This window comes from Pseudophryne corroboree, chromosome 11, assembly GCF_028390025.1.
Source record: "Pseudophryne corroboree isolate aPseCor3 chromosome 11, aPseCor3.hap2, whole genome shotgun sequence".
Lineage (NCBI taxonomy): Eukaryota > Metazoa > Chordata > Amphibia > Anura > Myobatrachidae > Pseudophryne > Pseudophryne corroboree.
The window spans coordinates 22,693,692-22,711,667 of NC_086454.1; the positions used below are offsets into that span (position 1 = coordinate 22,693,692).

Below are 17,976 nucleotides of genomic sequence, written 5' to 3' on the forward strand. Positions count from 1 at the left end.
CTACAGGGGGATCTAGGTGGGGACTACTAGGGTCAGTCTGGTAAGGGTCAGTCATGGAAAAGTCAGTGTGGTTTCTCATACTCACCGCCGGAGTTGGCAAACCACTTGGGTCAGGAGCATCATTGGGCACCCCCACAGGATCAAACGAGCTGGAACCGACATCCTCTGCATTGCTAGGGGACGTAGGCATACCAGAGGTAAAAGGCATGCGGGGTCGATGTACTGATCTAGCCGCTGTAATCTTTTCCTCTGGGCTGGTTGATGCTGTGGTTAGCTGTGCTGGCAGTTGTCTAGCAGCTGTAGTCTTTTCCTCTGGGCTGGGCTGTGCTGGAGTAGCTGATGTCAACGGTGGTTTTGGAACTTGACTCCGGGGAATGGCGCCAACAAACGTAGTGACGATCCCACCACCCAGATCATTTCCTAGGACCACATCAGTTGGGAGACCATCCATGACGGCAACTTCTCGCAACTCTGGTCCAGCTCCCCAGTCCAGGTAGACTCTTGCCATGGGAACCGCTTTTTCTGTTCCTTCTGCCAGGGTGATCGTGGCAGTGCGACCCTGCAATACTCCAGAGTCTCTTAGGCCTTCTCCCTGCAGGGGTCCCACGTGGACTGGCTGCAGGTGCCTCCACATGTTGTGTAGGGGCTGTTTGGCCATGCAGGTGACTCTCTCCGCAGAGTACACCTGTCTCTTGCCACACTCCATCGGACTGACTGGAGGGGGAACAGTCTCTGTAGGCTCATCTTCTCTCGTCAAACAAGCGATCCGGGCTCCAGCACTCGGATTTGGGGCACGAGTCTGGGGTGCTTGGGATGCAGGACAGTTCATCCTCAGATGTCCGATTTTCCCACAGCCGTAGCACTTCTTCTCCAGTCGTGGCACCGATGATCTCTGATCAGTTGCAGGGACGCTGCGGTGCGGTTGCTGGCCAAGAGCACCCGGGTTGGAAGATGCTTGTCTTTGGGGGTGATGAGCTGAAGAGGGTGGTCCCCTTGGTGGTACAGTCTGTTGGAGCTGGCTGCTGGCGGGGCGCTTCTGCCCCCGTGGCCGAATTGCCACATACTTGTCGGCTAATTGGGCAGCCATCTTTAAGCTGGGTGGCTCCCGATCTAGCACCCACTCCTTCACTTCTTGGGCGCACCGGCGGTAGAACTGCTCCCTGCAGATCAGGTCGATCAGTGCGTCCCATGTAGTGGCTTCCGAATCCTTCACCCACTTCACCACGTACTGCCGCAGCTGGGTGGCGAACTGCTCATGGGTGCTGCTAGGATTCTTGGGCAAGTCTCTGAATTTCTTCCTGTAAGACTCGGGAGTGATGAAGAATCGCTGGAGGAGGGCCTTCTCGACTTCGTCGTAGTTCCCACAGTCCTCCGTCGCCACTCCTCGATAGGCCTCCAAGGCCGCTCCATGCAGAGTGGGCACAAGGTGTCTCACCCACTCTGACTTGGGTAGATCATGTAGTTTACAAGTCCTCTCAAAGACTTGCAAATGTCCATCAATGTCCCCATCACTGTCTGCAAACTTGGCAAACTGAATACGTCCTGATCTGTGTACTACAGCTGACAACGGCTCCCGGGGTACCACGGCCTGTGATGCCCGCTCCGCATGCCAATCCGAATGACAAGCATGCGTTCTTGCTCCGTTGCCCTTTCCCCCAATTCCGCTAGCCGATCTGCTAGGGTATCCGGGTCGCCCCCCCTGGGACGTTGGGATCCTGGCCCTGCTAGGGATTGCTGGGAAACATTGCTGCTGTGAGAGAGGGCGGGGCTTGTGGTTCTCACCGGTTCCTCACGAAGGTCCACTGGTGGGCCGTCCTCTGCGATGCTGACGCCGTCAGTGCTTTCCACCTCCGCCCGATGAGACTCCTCCCAGCTCCTGAGCGCCGCCTGCATGACGCTCCTGGACGCGTTGGAAGGGATTTCCACACCCTTCCCCTGGCATACGATCTCCAGATCCTCCTTGGACATTCCGCTGAATTCCGCCATCTTGTGCGTTCTCCTGCGCTGCAGTTACTCCTCTCCTGAGTAACTCGGCTTCTCCAATCGGGTGATGAAAAGCCGCCTGGGATTATCCCACCACTATGCCACCAATTTCTGTGACAGGACGGTACCGTACGGAAGCACTCGCCGCTTGCCGCGTCCCGTCGACTGCGCACAGAATGGAAAGTCAAGCCGCACGAGGCCTGACCACATAGGGGATTCCCGCTTACCGTCAGTAACCGCCTGTTACTGACTCCACCCACTGCGCTGTGGGCAGATTCTCGCTGCCACCACCAAACTCCTAACCTGCCGTGGCGTTTGGAACCACGGTTCTGCTCTGTATGTGCCGACGCACTGCTTTACCACACCTGTGTGGTGTCGACGAATCCCCACTAGCCACTTGCTAGGCCTCTACCGGTAGCTGGCGGAAGGCGGAGCTTGGAGACGTCAGGTGCTTCCCTGGACAGCCGGAGAACGGGGCTAGGTTTGGCCTAACCCTGTAGGTCACAAGATGAAGCAGTCTTGAGGCAAAGATGTTTATTGCTCAAATAACCTTTAAAAAGGCTCCTCCCTATTGCTAGGGGCAACAGCATACAATCAAGATGTTTTCAGCAGAAGAAGATGTTACAATACACTCTGGAGGCACGCAGGTCTCCTTTTTATGTCAGTTTTCCACACAGTATCACAGGGGGGTAAGCCCTCCCTGTCTTCTCCAACCAATCAGGTTATTTTACAAAATACCAATAAATTACATTTTACAAGGATATAAGTGCACATATCTTCAAAATACAAATGTGTCTGGTCATTCCCATCTGCAGGCAATCCCAGTGTTTAAGATTACAACAGGAATAGCTACAATACAAACAAACGGTCTTCCTTCCTGTATCTGCCATTCGGATCGTATATCACTTATATCCTCTACATGAAACAGATTCCAAGCCCATAGACCCAGTGATTAGTATCTCTCTCTAAGGAACTCACACATCAAAAGGTATTGTCCTTCACACCTCACTGCTAGTACAGGGCCCTTAGCATGCCCCTTCCTATTTCCAGAGGATAAGAGTTGCTTATTCAGACATCTATAGTAACTGCATTTTTCCTTTAAATATACACCAAGCCTGTCTTGAATATAAAATAGATACAGTTAAACATGTCTTCCTGCAATGGTGCACAGAGCACTACATATGACATGTTAAAAGTAAAACACATAATTAAACAAACTTTTAAACAGTCAGCAACATGGCGCTGGGCACGAGGGTTAACCCCTTCAGTGCCGCAGACGCCATTACACGTGTGGCTGGCTAGTCTCTCCGGCCACACACAGGATACAGAGTTCTGTTATACTATAAATCACATGTAAATACAATTATTTCCATCACTGCAGTTTCCCACCCAGCAACATGCAGAGAACTTGGGGGCAGATGTATTAAGTCTGGAGAAGGCATAATGAAGTGATAAACCAGTGATATGTGCAAGGTGATAACGCACCAGCCAATCAGCTCCAATATGTATATTAACAGTTATGAGCTGATTGGCTGGTGCGTTTATCACCTTGCACTTATCACCGCTTTATCACTTCTTTATGCCTTCTCCAGGCTTAATACATCTGCCCCTTGGTGAGGTGCCAGTTCTGCAGATGTATAATATCTGTGCCAGCCGATCTCTGCCACCACCACCAATGCTATTTCCCAGTCTCTCACCAGAGGTGGCTTCCAGTCATCGGGCTAGGCACAATTAGTACAATGGGAAGAGAACCCATTTGTTACTTGTCATTAATGTTTATTGTATTTAATAGAAACGAAGCAAGGCTTGCCCGCTGCTTTTAATGGCTAGCTAATTAACCCTTTCACTGGAAGTCATATTCACTCCTGGAACCAGACATACACATCCCAATATAATGCAAACCATTAATAATGCAATAGGGCAGGTCCAGCCATTTTATTTGCTTCGCCCCTTCCCCAAAAGCGGCAGTCCCTCCTACTGGAGTGAACACAGCTTATTATGAATGCACCCCAGGGTTGTACTTACATCCACTCTGTATTAGTTACACATGTCGCCGGACTCTAGATTCTGGTTGTTGTTCCTTTGACTATATTTGGAATAGTAAAAATACATGAATGCTCCCATTAAGGGGTGCCAGAGTGTTTTTAGGTGTGTGGGGGTGGGGGCAAAAAGTAATTTCATTTTGGTGCCCCTAAAGTGCTGAATGTCGCACCCTCAGGGACAGCTGGACTTACCCCGACACACCACCTACCTGACAGAGATAGATATATATCTATATTTAAATTAGAGATAAGCGGGTTCGGTTCCTCGGGATCCGAACCCCCTGAACTTCACCCATTTTACACGGGTCCGAGGCAGCCTCGGATCTTCCTGCCTTGCTCGGTTAACCAGAACGCGCCCGAACGTCATCATCCCGCTGTCGGATTCTCGCGAGATTCGTATTCTATATAAGGAGCCGCGCGTCGCTGCAATTTTCACTCGTGCATTGGAGATTGAACGGAGAGGACGTGGCAGCATTCTCTCCCTGAAAAGCTCAGAAATCTGTGCTCAGTGTGCTGAAAATATCTGTGCTCAGTTTGCTGCAAATAATCTGTGCTCAGTGTGCTGCAAATATCTGTGCTCAGTGTGCTGCAAATAATCTGTGCTCAGTGTGCTGCAAATAATCTGTGCTCAGTGTGCTGCAAATATCTGTGCTCAGTGTGCTGAAAATATCTACGTTCTCTGCCTGAAAACGCTCCATATCTGTGCTCAGTGTGCTGCAAATATCTACGTTCTCTGCCTGAAAACGCTCCATATCTGTGCTCAGTGAGCTGCAAATCTCTGTGCTCAGTGTGCTGCATTGTGGGGACTGGGGACCACCAGTATATAATATATACTTTTCTATAGCCTCTATACTGCTTGTCAGGACACATGGTCACAGTTACACTGCTCTGTACTGATATATACAATAATATATATACTTTTCTATAGCTTCTATACTGCTTGTCAGGACACATGGGTCACAGTTACACCGCTCTTTACTGATATATACAATAATATATATACTTTTCTATAGCTTCTATACTGCTTGTCAGGACACACATGGGTCACAGTTACACCGCTCTGTACTGATATATACAATAATATATATACTTTTCTATAGCTTCTATACTGCTTGTCAGGACACATGTGTCACAGTTACACCGCTCTGTACTGATATATACAATAATATATATACTTTTCTATAGCTTCTATACTGCTTGTCAGGACACACATGGGTCACAGTTACACCGCTCTGAACTGATATATACAATAATATATATACTTTTCTTATTTTCTATAGCTTCTATACTGCTTGTCAGGACACATGTGTCACAGTTACACCGCTCTGTACTGATATATACAATAATATATATACTTTCTATAGCTTCTATACTGCTTGTCAGGACACATGGTCACAGTTACACTGCTCTGTACTGATATATACAATAATATATATACTTTTCTATAGTGTCGAAGTCAGAAAAATGTCTCTATGCACGTTGCCATATTTGCACCGCACACTGGTCCGCGCTGCGCGTGCGTGCGCTCTCCCGTGGAGGCGCATACCCGCAATAGCGTGCACTCACAGGCGCGGTATGCGTATTTACGGTAGAGTTTACGTAGTCGTAGCGTGCGACTCATTCGTTACATATTTTCACAATTAATGTAGTTTATAGATTATGGTCCCTTTGATAGATTCTGAAAGTTTGGTTAATATAGAATGTCCCTGAACGGAGGAATCCCTCTTTGTATTGTGCGAAGGGTCTAACAGGAGTCAGACAGTGGTGTTTGGTACCTATCGGAAGAGTATTTAAATAGCAATATTCCGGTGTTGGTTTGGAGCAGATTAATTGCTCGTGCGAATAGTTATGGACATAAGAAGTTATGTCCATTTATTCATTATTATTTGTCCTTACTTAGTCATGCATCTGAACAGTTGGAGACAGGCATCAGTAGGTCTCAAATGTCTCTTTGACCTCAGAGATCCCCCAAACAATAGTTTGCATGTTAAGAGGGCCTCATCTCTACACATGCATAAGGTAAACACAGGAATAGTAATTGAAGATCAATTGTACTCCAAATCAGTATCTTTCCCGCAGACGGAGTACAATAGTCTTTAATTACACTGAGCTTTTGAGACTCAATGAGGAGGGTCAACACCTGTGTTTACAAATGGGGCTGGATTTGTATACAAAGAGAATGGTGACTCAATACAAAGGAGAAAGAAAGACCCCTCCCCCAGGTACTGGTCAAACAGGAAGGTAGTGGTCAGGTGTGGCCTCAGAGAACAGATGTAATGTAGCTACACTCACAGACACACACACAGCTACCTGGCACCAAGCAGCATGGCGGCTGAATCCCCAGGACATCTTCCAAACTAAAGGCTAAGTATTGAACCTCACATGGCTAGATAAGGAAACAGATAGATTGCTTTCTGGTTTAAATAGGATATTGTAACTTGGTTGTGTGATTGTTGGGTGTTTGTGGATACTCTGTGAAGTCTGTGATAAATTGGAACAGTATACAATCTGTAGCATAATATTTGTGGTATTTGTTTGCCAATGGAGATTTAAAATAGATTGTGCTGGTTAGTTATAATATATATCCTGTTAATCATAAATACCACCATGCAGTTACGTTTGTGTTAATTACATTGTGATCTGGTCTTGTGATGAATATGCTCTGGTTATTGAGATACTGAAGTTGTTTGGGATGTGAAATTATGAGATGGTTCTAGGAAGTTGGATTACATTGTGAAAGGTGTTTTAGATGGTTTGGAATTGTAAAATCAGAACATATGCATTGTTTTGAGGCTTGGACATTTTGGAAGAAAATGGAGTCTTGTGTTTTCTGCTATGTGATTGTGGTTTAGTATAGAGTGCCATGTGTTTGGACCTGCAAATCTAAAATGGCTGCTGCTGGATGTCTTCCCCTCCCCCTTTCAGCCATGTGGTGTGGTCTTTGGAATCAAGTGGAGGTTTCTCAAAATGGAGTCTAGCTTCCATCCCATGCTGTATTCAGCATTGACTAACTGCGCAGCGATTGTCTCTCACATGTGTAGTTTTATCTGCAACCATGTTGTCTCTTATTTAATGTTATCATGAGCCATTTCTCTCTATCTCTCTCTTCTTCTCTTCCCCTTCCATTTTCCCATAAATAGTAATTGTATTGTATTGTATTTCTTGTGTAGTTATCTGGTTAGGAAGTCTCTGTTATATTGTAGTGTATCAATTGTACTGTTATCCCCTTTTACAAGTATATTAGATATAATACAGTTAATAGGCTTTGGAACCTAAACCAGTATCTGTGTATTTTCTATAGTGTTAAGTGTTCACTTGAGCGTCGGTGACGCTCAAGCAGCTTTGTAGTTAGTCAGGTTACACAAGGTTGCACTTACACCCTGTACTCACATTAAGGTATTCAGAGTATTTCATTGGTATAAGGTTTTATCATAAAGGTATAGTGTTGTGAGCGTCTGCATCGCTGGTGACCTCCTCGTGGTCTCGAGCGTATGCTACGCTACAGCGAATCATTCCCCTAGACATAACCAATAACGTGTCCTGTGATCACTGGGCCGTGAGCGAACGTGACGCTTGAGCGTCTCGCCTACGGCTGAGCGATCGTTACGCAACTAGCGTACCATTACGGTACTTCTTAAGTAAACAGCGTACAGTGTTCTTAGCTTCATAAAGGGTTGTTATAAGGCAAAGGAATTTAGCATTCTCAATAGCTTCTATACTGCTTGTCAGGACAAATAGGTCACAGTTACACCGCTCTGTACTGATATATACAATAATATATATACTTTCTATAGCTTCTATACTGCTTGTCAGGACACATGTGTCACAGTTACACCGCTCTGTACTGATATATACAATAATATATATACTTTTCTATAGCTTCTATACTGCTTGTCAGGACACATGTGTCACAGATACACCGCTCTGAACTGATATATACAATAATATATATACTTTTCTTATTTTCTATAGCTTCTATACTGCTTGTCAGGACACATGTGTCACAGATACACCGCTCTGAACTGATATATACAATAATATATATACTTTTCTTATTTTCTATAGCTTCTATACTGCTTGTCAGGACACATGGTCACAGTTACACCGCTCTGTACTGATATATACAATAATATATATACTATTCTATAGCTTCTATACTGCTTGTCAGGACACATGTGTCACAGTTACACTGCTCTGTACTGATATATATACAATAATATATATACTTTTCTATAGCTTCTATACTGCTTGTCAGGACACATGTGTCACAGTTACACCGCTCTGTACTGATATATACAATAATATATATACTTTTCTATAGCTTCTATACTGCTTGTCAGGACACATGGGTCACAGTTACACCGCTCTGTACTGATATATACAATAATATATATACTTTTCTATAGCTTCTATACTGCTTGTCAGGACACATGTGTCACAGTTACACCGCTCTGTACTGATATATACAATAATATATATACTTTTCTATAGCTTCTATACTGCTTGTCAGGACACATGTGTCACAGTTACACCGCTCTGTACTGATATATACAATAATATATATACTTTCTATAGCTTCTATACTGCTTGTCAGGACACATGTGTCACAGTTACACTGCTCTGTACTGATATATACAATAATATATATACTTTTCTATAGCTTCTATACTGCTTGTCAGGACACATGGGTCACAGTTACACTGCTCTGTACTGATATATACAATAATATATATACTTTTCTTATTTTCTATAGCTTCTATACTGCTTGTCAGGACACATGTGTCACAGTTACACCGCTCTGTACTGATATACAGTAATATATATATATATATACTTTTCTATAGCTTCTATACTGCTTGTCAGGACAAATAGGTCACAGTTACACCGCTCTGTACTGATATATACAATAATATATATACTTTCTATAGCTTCTATACTGCTTGTCAGGACACATGTGTCACAGTTACACCGCTCTGTACTGATATATACAATAATATATATACTTTTCTATAGCTTCTATACTGCTTGTCTGGACACATGGGTCACAGTTACACCGCTCTGTACTGATATATACAATAATATATATACTTTCTATAGCTTCTATACTGCTTGTCAGGACACATGGGTCACAGTTACACCGCTCTGTACTGATATATACAATAATATATATACTTTCTATAGCTTCTATACTGCTTGTCAGGACACATGGGTCACAGTTACACCGCTCTGTACTGATATATACAATAATATATATACTTTTCTATAGCTTCTATACTGCTTGTCAGGACACATGTGTCACAGTTACACCGCTCTGTACTGATATATACAATAATATATATACTTTTCTATAGCTTCTATACTGCTTGTCAGGACACATGTGTCACAGTTACACTGCTCTGTACTGATATATACAATAATATATATACTTTTCTATAGCTTCTATACTGCTTGTCAGGACACATGGGTCACAGTTACACTGCTCTGTACTGATATATACAATAATATATATACTTTTCTATAGCTTCTATACTGCTTGTCAGGACACATGTGTCACAGTTACACCGCTCTGTACTGATATATACAATAATATATATACTTTTCTATAGCTTCTATACTGCTTGTCAGGACACATGTGTCACAGTTACACTGCTCTGTACTGATATATACAATAATATATATACTTTTCTATAGCTTCTAGTATTACAGTGCAGCATTTTGGTGACCAACAGTATACATATATAGTACAGTACAGTAGGCCATTGATATTGATATATTACTGGCATATAATTCCACACATTAAAAAATGGAGAACAAAAATGTGGAGGGTAAAATAGGGAAAGATCAAGATCCACTTCCACCTCGTGCTGAAGCTGCTGCCACTAGTCATGGCCGAGACAATGAAATGCCATCAACGTTGTCTGCCAAGTCCGATGCCCAATGTCATAGTAGAGAGCATGTAAAATCCAAAAAACAAAAGTTCAGTAAAATGACCCAAAAATCAAAATTAAAAGTGTCTTGTGAGAAGCGTAAACTTGCCAATATGCCATTTACGACATGGAGTGGCAAGGAACGGCTGAGGCCTTGTCCTATGTTCATGACTAGTGGTTCAGCTTCACATGAGGATGGAAGCACTCATCCTCCCGCTAGAAAAATTAAAAGACTTAAGCTGGCAAAAGCACAGCAAAGAACTGTACGTTCTTCTAAATCACAAATCCCCAAGGAGAGTCCAATTGTGTCGGTTGCGATGCCTGACCTGCCCAACACTGGCCGGGAAGAGGTGGCGCCTTCCACCATATGCACGCCCCCTGCAAGTGCTGGAAGGAGCACCCGCAGTCCAGTTCCTGATAGTCAAATTGAAGATGTCACTGTTGAAATACACCAGGATGAGGATATGGGTGTTGCTGGCGCTGAGGAGGAAATTGACAAGGAGGATTCTGATGGTGAAATGGTTTGTTTAAGTCAGGCACCCGGGGAGACACTTGTTGTCCGTGGGACAAATATGGCCATTGACATGCCTGGTCAAATTACAAAAAAAATCACCTCTTCGGTGTGGAATTATTTTAACAGAAATGCGGACAACAGGTGTCAAGCCGTGTGTTGCCTTTGTCAAGCTGTAATAAGTAGGGGTAAGGATGTTAACCACCTAGGAACATCCTCCCTTATACGTCACCTGGAGCGCATTCATCAGAAGTCATTGACAAGTTCAAAAACTTTGGGTGACAGCGGAAGCAGTTCACTGACAACTAAATCCCTTCCTCTTGTACCCAAGCTCCTGCAAACCACACCACCAACTACCTCAGTGTCAATTTCCTCCTTAGACAGGAATGCCAATAGTCCTGTAGGCCATGTCACTGGCAAGTCTGACGACTCCTCTCCTAACTGGGATTCCTCCGATGGATCCTTGAGTGTAACGCCTACTGCTGCTGGCGCTGCTGTTGTTGCTGCTGGGAGTCGATCGTCATCCCAGAGGGGAAGTCGGAAGACCACTTGTACTACTTCCAGTAAGCAATTGACTGTCCAACAGTCCTTTGCGAGGAAGATGGAATATCACAGCAGTCATCCTGCTGCAAAGCGGATAACTCAGGTCTTGGCAGCAGCGGTGGTGTTAAACGTGTGTCCGGTATCCACCGTTAATTCACAGGGAATTAGAGAATTACTTGAGGTACTGTGTCCCCGGTACCAAATACCATCAAGGTTCCATTTCTCCAGGCAGGCGATACCGAGAATGTACACAGACGTCAGAAAAAGAGTCACCAGTGTCCTACAAAATGCAGTTGTACCCAATGTCCACTTAACCACGGACATGTGGACAAGTGGAGCAGGGCAGACTCAGGACTATATGACTGTGACAGCCCACTGGGTAGATGTATTGCCTCCCGCAGCAAGAACAGCAGCGACGGCACCAGTAGCAGCATCTCGCAAACGCCAACTTGTTCCTAGGCAGGCTACGCTTTGTATCACCGCTTTCCATAAGAGGCACACAACTGACAACCTCTTATGGAAACTGAGGAACATCATCGCAGAATGGCTTACCCCAATTAGACTCTCCTGGGGATTTGTGACATCGGACAACGCCACCAATATTGTGCGTGTATTACATCTGGGCAAATTCCAGCACGTCCCATGTTTTGCACATACATTGAATTTGGTGGTGCAGAATTAAAAAAAAAATGACAGGGGCGTGCAAGAGATGCTGTCGGTGGCCCGGAGAATTGCGGGACACTTTCGGCATTCAGCCACCGCGTGCCGAAGACTGGAGCACCAGCAAACACTCCTGAACCTGCCCCGCCATCATCTAAGGCAAGAGGTGGTAACGAGGTGGAAATCAACCCTCTATATGCTTCAGAGGATGGAGGAACAGCAAAAGGCTATTCAAGCCTATACATCTGCCTACGATATAGGCAAATCAGGGGGAATGCCCCTGACTCAAGCGCAGTGGAGAATGATTTCAACGTTGTGCAAGGTTCTGCAACCCTTTGAACTTGTCACACGTGAAGTCAGTTCAGACACTGCCAGCCTGAGTCAGGTCATTCCCCTCATCAGGCTTTTGCAGAAAAAGCTGGAGAGATTGAAGGAGGAGCTAAAACAGAGCGATTCCGCTAGGCATGTGGGACTTGTGGATGGAGCCCTTAATTCGCTTAACCAGGATTCACGGGTAGTCAATCTGTTGAAATCAGAGCACTACATTTTGGCCACCGTGCTCGATCCTAGGTTTAAAGCCTATGTTGTATCTCTCTTTCCGGTAGACACAAGTGTGCAGAGGTGCAAAGACCTGCTGGTGAGACACTTGTCAAGTCAAGCGGAACGCGACCCGTCAAGAGCTCCTCCTTCACATTCTCCCGCAACTGGGGCTGCGAGGAAAAGGCTAAGAATTCCGAGCCCACCCGCTGGCGGTGATGCAGGGCAGTCTGGAGCGAGTGCTGACATCTGGTCTGGACTGAAGGACCTGCCAACGATTACTGACATGTCGTCTACTGTCACTGCATCTGATTCTGTCACCATTGAAAGAATGGTGGAGGATTATATGAGTGACTGCATCCAAGTCAGACAGTCCGTACGTATACTGGTAGGAAAAAGAGGCAATTTGGAGGCCCTTGCACAAACTGGCTTTATTTGGCCTAAGTTGCCCCCCCTCCAGTGTGTACTCCGAAAGAGTGTTTAGTGCAGCCGCTCACCTTGTCAGCAATCGGCGTACAAGGTTACTTCCTGAAAATGTGGAGAAGATGATGTTCATCAAAATGAATTATAAAATCAATTCCTCCGTGGAGACATTCACAAGCAATTGCCTCCAGAAAGTACACAGGGACCTGAGATGGTGGATTCCAGTGGGGACGAATTAATAATCTATGAGGAGGGGGATGTACACAGTGAAAGGGGTGAGGAATCGAATGATGAGGAGGAGGTGGACATCTTGCCTCTGTAGAGCCAGTTTCTGCAGTTTTCTTTTTTTTAAAAAGCTGCTAGTTGAATGCAGCGAAACGCGTCAGTGGCACAAGGGACCCAAGCCAGATACATATTGCTGGAAGACCGAACCACCCCCTCCAAGTTCCGGATCATCATATGCAATTTGAGGACTCCAATAGCAGACTGAACCGCTGATCTCCATACACCGCACTGCATGAGGAGCTCACCATCTAAAATTCAGGAGCATCATATCCTCTAGCGGCAATTTGCTATTATATGGGACACTGCTTACCTCCTAAATACCTACATATACCGGACTCGGACCTATCTGGGGGACTACTTTGGAACGGACTTTTCCACCTACTAACTTCTTTCATTGCTGGCTAATTGGGTAACCCTTTCTTATACCCCAACTATATGTTTTTATTAAGTCTTATTAATGTTGCATGCATTTTATGATATACTTATCACACCATTTCAGTGATAATATATTTTAATAATAAATTGTACAATTAATAGACCAATTATTGTTGTCACATTACATTTATCTAGCGCAGCCTTCCATTTTTCTTGTTTGTTTACCTTGTGGGGGTGACTCCCCCTTAATTTAAGGCAGCAGCTCGGTGAAACACCTTATACCTAAAGCGCCTGAGTACCCTTGGGTAATTAAATCTCTACACTTCCGGAAAGGTGCCATAGATAGCGATGATCAATAATTACGAAATCTCTGTATCTTGGAGGATGTTACAGTGTCTCAGCGGCTCCGTCCTGTGGAAGGGAAGTGGGGATAATGGGGGTTTTAGGAAACAGTAGGGTAGGACAATACAGCACAGGTTCAAGATGTTGGCGCTATAATCAGCTGAATTGCTCTATACTGTATTTGCTAATATAGGAAAATAATTTTGACTTGTGATCTAGTACTTCATATTCCAACTCTTTACACTATCAGTGTTCACTGAATGAAAACAGTATTATAGACAGAATTTCATTCATTTGCATATAAAGCAATGAAAATATAGGTATTTGATTAAATGATCACATACTATCTCACTATCAGGTATAGTGGGGGTCATTCCGACCCGATTGCTCGCTGCAGTTTCTCGCAGCGCAGCGATCTGGTCGGAATTGCGCATGCCCCAGAGCCGGTGCATGCCATCCGTCGTTGCCTAGCAATCGCATCTGAGGCAGAGGCGGTCACTGGGCAGGAGGGCGCTGGACGGCAACGTTAAGCCGCCATTTAGGGGACGCGTTCCGGCCAACGCAGGTGTGGCTGGACAGTTGGGGGGGCGGGCCGCAGCAGCTGCGTGACGTCACACGCAGCCGCTGCTGGTCGTGGAGCGAGGAGTAGCTCCCGGCCAGCACGCTAAAGCTGCGCTGGTCGGGAGCTACTCTTGAAGTGCAAATGTATCGCCGCTGTGTGATGCCTTTGCACTTCTGCGAGGGGGGGGGGGGGGGGGGCGGCACTGACATGCGGGGCGGGCTAGCCCTGTGCTGGGCGTCCCCCCGCATGTCCGTGTGAATGATCGTAGCTGTGCTAAATTTAGCACCGCTACAATCAACTCAGAATGACCCCCAATATAATGAAAATAAGGCATTCGAACAGCAGAAATAATTCTCTCTCCATGATATGGTTAAATTAAAATGTGCAACAGTAAATAAAGGCGATTCTGTTACTGAAACGGGGGAAACGTTGGATTATTTATTTTATTCAGATTTTGAGATACTATCAGTGTTATATTAAAGTGTCTAAATACAAGATCATTTTTAAGAGGAGATGATCGTAACGTTATTTTCCAGGCTGTAATCTGAGGTAAGGGAATCACCATATTTTTGGTAACGAAATCAGATTACAGATGTGTCCTCATGTAATGCCCTGATATATAGGGGGCCTATTAGAGTGTAAGATAAGATTGGTTGAGTACATATCCACTCAGTTTACGTTGTACTTTGAACATGTCATATAGTGAAAAAGCTATTATAATTTATTAGACCCTCACGGAGGGCAAAAGACCTGGTTAAAATTGATTAACCCTATAGAGAGGAAGAACTTATCAGGCGGACCCTCATGGAGGAGAAATAGTACAGGCTGTACTAGGTCTGGAACAGAGTTTAGACTGGCTCGTGGCCCCGGACCTTTTAATTTCTTCAAACGGAAGGGGAGATCCAAGCCTACCTAGGGGAGCATAGGGTAGCGCGAGGAGCAACAAACGGCGGGACAGATCTGGGAACCCCAGCAGAGGAGATAAAACGGGGTCAACAAAGGACCGTTGGGCAGTCTGAGGTGCGCAACAAGGGACGGCAGATCGCCGTGACGGGGACTGCGCATCATAGTGAGAAAAAGGCTCCGTTCCAAACACCGGGAGACAGGATTTACGAGATCCTACCTGATCGGCATCTCCGGTATACTCAGCGGCATCCTAGACTCACGTTCAGCCAGATTGCCGAAGAAGGACGGCCCAACAAGGCGGTGACGCGATAGCAGGACGCCTGTAGCAGGGGAGATCTCCGTGAAAGGACGGCCTCCAGGAGGCGGCCGCGGCTCTCCCACCAACCCGGTGGATGAAAGGCGGACTTCAAAGCGTGAGTGACCAGTGTGGGTGGGCCCTGGTCACACTAAATTAGATCAGGGGAAAGTCTCTGTAGATTATCCGAGACGCAGACTCACAATACCTCACTTCAGGTGTCCCACGTCATAATAAGGCTTGATATCCCGATCTCACTAAGCAGGGGAATGATTAAGAAGTGACCCCGTCCTACAGGCAGTGTAATTCTTACTACCATTGTGAATTCACTCATAATAAAAGCAATCCATAAATACAAGATCAGATCACCCCTGCATAAGAGAGAGCAACCCTGCAGTCAGAAACAGATGTAACAAATTGGCAGCATAGAGCCGAAGGAATGGATAGCTAAAAGTCAGACAGTTCAGCCTAAAGTACAAGTACCTTACCTTAATTATTGCACTAATAAGGAGAATAGCTCATCCTCCGTTTTGCTTGACCAATCCTAGTATCCCTCTGCAAGTCGTCACCAGGATGATTGATAGATTATAACATCGCAGGCACCTGTGGATTACAAACAATATATAACGTTAGACTAATATTCAAAACGGAAGTTACAGAGATTAGTCATATAACTAATAACATGTTGGCTAGTTAAACAGTCTATAGATACACGTGTAAGGAAGAGGAACTGTATGTGCACCAACGATATGGCCATTAGAAATTGCGCAATATAGATAGCAGTAATTGGTGGACACTATTATTTAAGCTAATAAACCCAGCAGTAGAAGGACTATATTTACTATTCAATGACTGTAATAAGTGGTAAAGGTGGAAAATTTCCATTTAGTGGGTAATGCATATGCCTTAACCTTTATCTTCCACACAGAGAGAGAGACGACGCGGATTGGCAGTTGCTGTGAAATAAAATTGCAGTATTGTATTAGTGTGTAATTAATGAGCCTGGTGAAACTATATTGACCAATTAACTGTTGGTAAAACTTAATGTTATAAATTTAAGTCGTTATTCAGAAATTCTGTTAATAGAAATAAAGAGGAGAATTCTATTCATGGTTCGAAAAAGTAAAAACCTAAACCGTTGTTTTATAGTGTGTTCTTTTATACACCAGCATTGTGGGAAATATTAAAATCCCAATTGGTAGTGGGGCTCTACCAGTGATCTCGAAGTTACCCTCAGAAGACAGGGCTACCGTAGACGATTGTCACACTCATAAAACTACCCTCCATACACCCAGTGCCGTTTCTTGCGGCGGGCGAGCCGTGCAACCGCACGGGGTGCCCGCCGTGGCACTTTGCGGGTCCTTGTTTCCCCCTCCTCCCTTTTCCTGAGTACTCCTGTCGGGGGCGGAGTTTCACGGCGGAATAACGCGGTTGCGTCGTGACGTCACAACGCAATCGCGTCATTCTGCAAAACTCTGCCCTCTGAGCGAGTACTGGTGACAAGAGGAGGGGGAACCAAGCTATTAGAAGGAGGAGGCGGCCGGCACGACGATTGAAAGGCGGCCCAAAGAGCAGGAAGATCCTCTTTAAATGTAAGTAGTCTCTCTCTCTCTTCCCCCTACCTCTCCCTTCCTCCCCACCCCCACTTGACACTTTCCTGCCTAATGTGTAAAATGGGGACACGTGCCTACTGTAATGTGTAAAATGGGGACTCTTGCCTGCGTAAATGTGTAAAATGGGGACTCTTGCCTGCCGTACTGTGTAAAATGGGGACTCTTGCCTGCCGTACTGTGTAAAATGGGGACTCTTGACTGCTGTGATGTGTAAAATGGGGACTCTTGCCTGCCGTGATGTGTAAAATGGGGACTCTTGCCTGCCGTGATGTGTAAAATGGGGACTCTTGCCTGCCGTAATGTGTAAAATGGGGACTCTTGCCTGCCGCAATGTGAAAAGGTCGGCAGAGCCAATGTGTATCAAGAAACACCGGATATGACTGGCGGTACTCCTAAGTTCTTAGCGTCCTGTCTCCATGGCAACCTAGAGACCCAATTTGAGTCAGGCACCAATGTCTCTTCTCATTAACCCTGTCACTGCCACCTGTCTTACAGCTGCAATAATGAGGATTTACGTAAGTATACGGCAACACTTAGCGTTTTTTTTACCGCAAAACGTTATTGCAATTTTTTTTTTCCTGTTGCAGAATCGCATTAGAGTGTAAAATTAGGCAGTCCTCATTTTCTACAACTGGGCACATATGCTAGCGTGGGGACTTGCAGAAAATTGGGGTCTCTTGACGATGGGCTACAAGCTGAAATGTTTTGATCAAAATATGACACAATCCCCTCTGTTTTATTTGCCACAGACACACAGATTTGCAGTACTGTATTTTATTGGTAGCGCTGATGGCAAAAGTCTTCGCCTAGTCTTGTAAAAAACAAAACAAAAACAAATGCTCACAGGTGTTTACAGGCTTTCATTTTGGAGACTCACATTGAGGCGATGGGAGACTGGATATGTTCTTTGTGTGCTTCACGCAAGCCCGGTATTGCTTCAGGCGCGCTCCATGGAAAAACTCCCACGTGGAC

At 45.2% G+C, this 17,976-nt stretch overlaps 1 long non-coding RNA gene across 2 annotated transcripts in view; it reads right to left on the minus strand.

Annotated features, from left to right (window-relative positions):
- Positions 1-17,976, minus strand: part of LOC134969863 (uncharacterized) — a 165,911-nt gene that overhangs the window by 128,084 nt on the left and 19,851 nt on the right. Inside the window, exons 2-3 of one of the 2 annotated variants that reach the window (XR_010189534.1) lie at positions 15,880-15,994; positions 13,512-13,697 (exon numbers count right to left, since the gene is read on the minus strand). This is a non-coding gene — a long non-coding RNA (uncharacterized LOC134969863). Of the gene's footprint in view, positions 1-13,404; positions 13,698-15,879; positions 15,995-17,976 lie in introns of those variants that run through there. The other variant, XR_010189533.1, reaches the window with a different exon arrangement.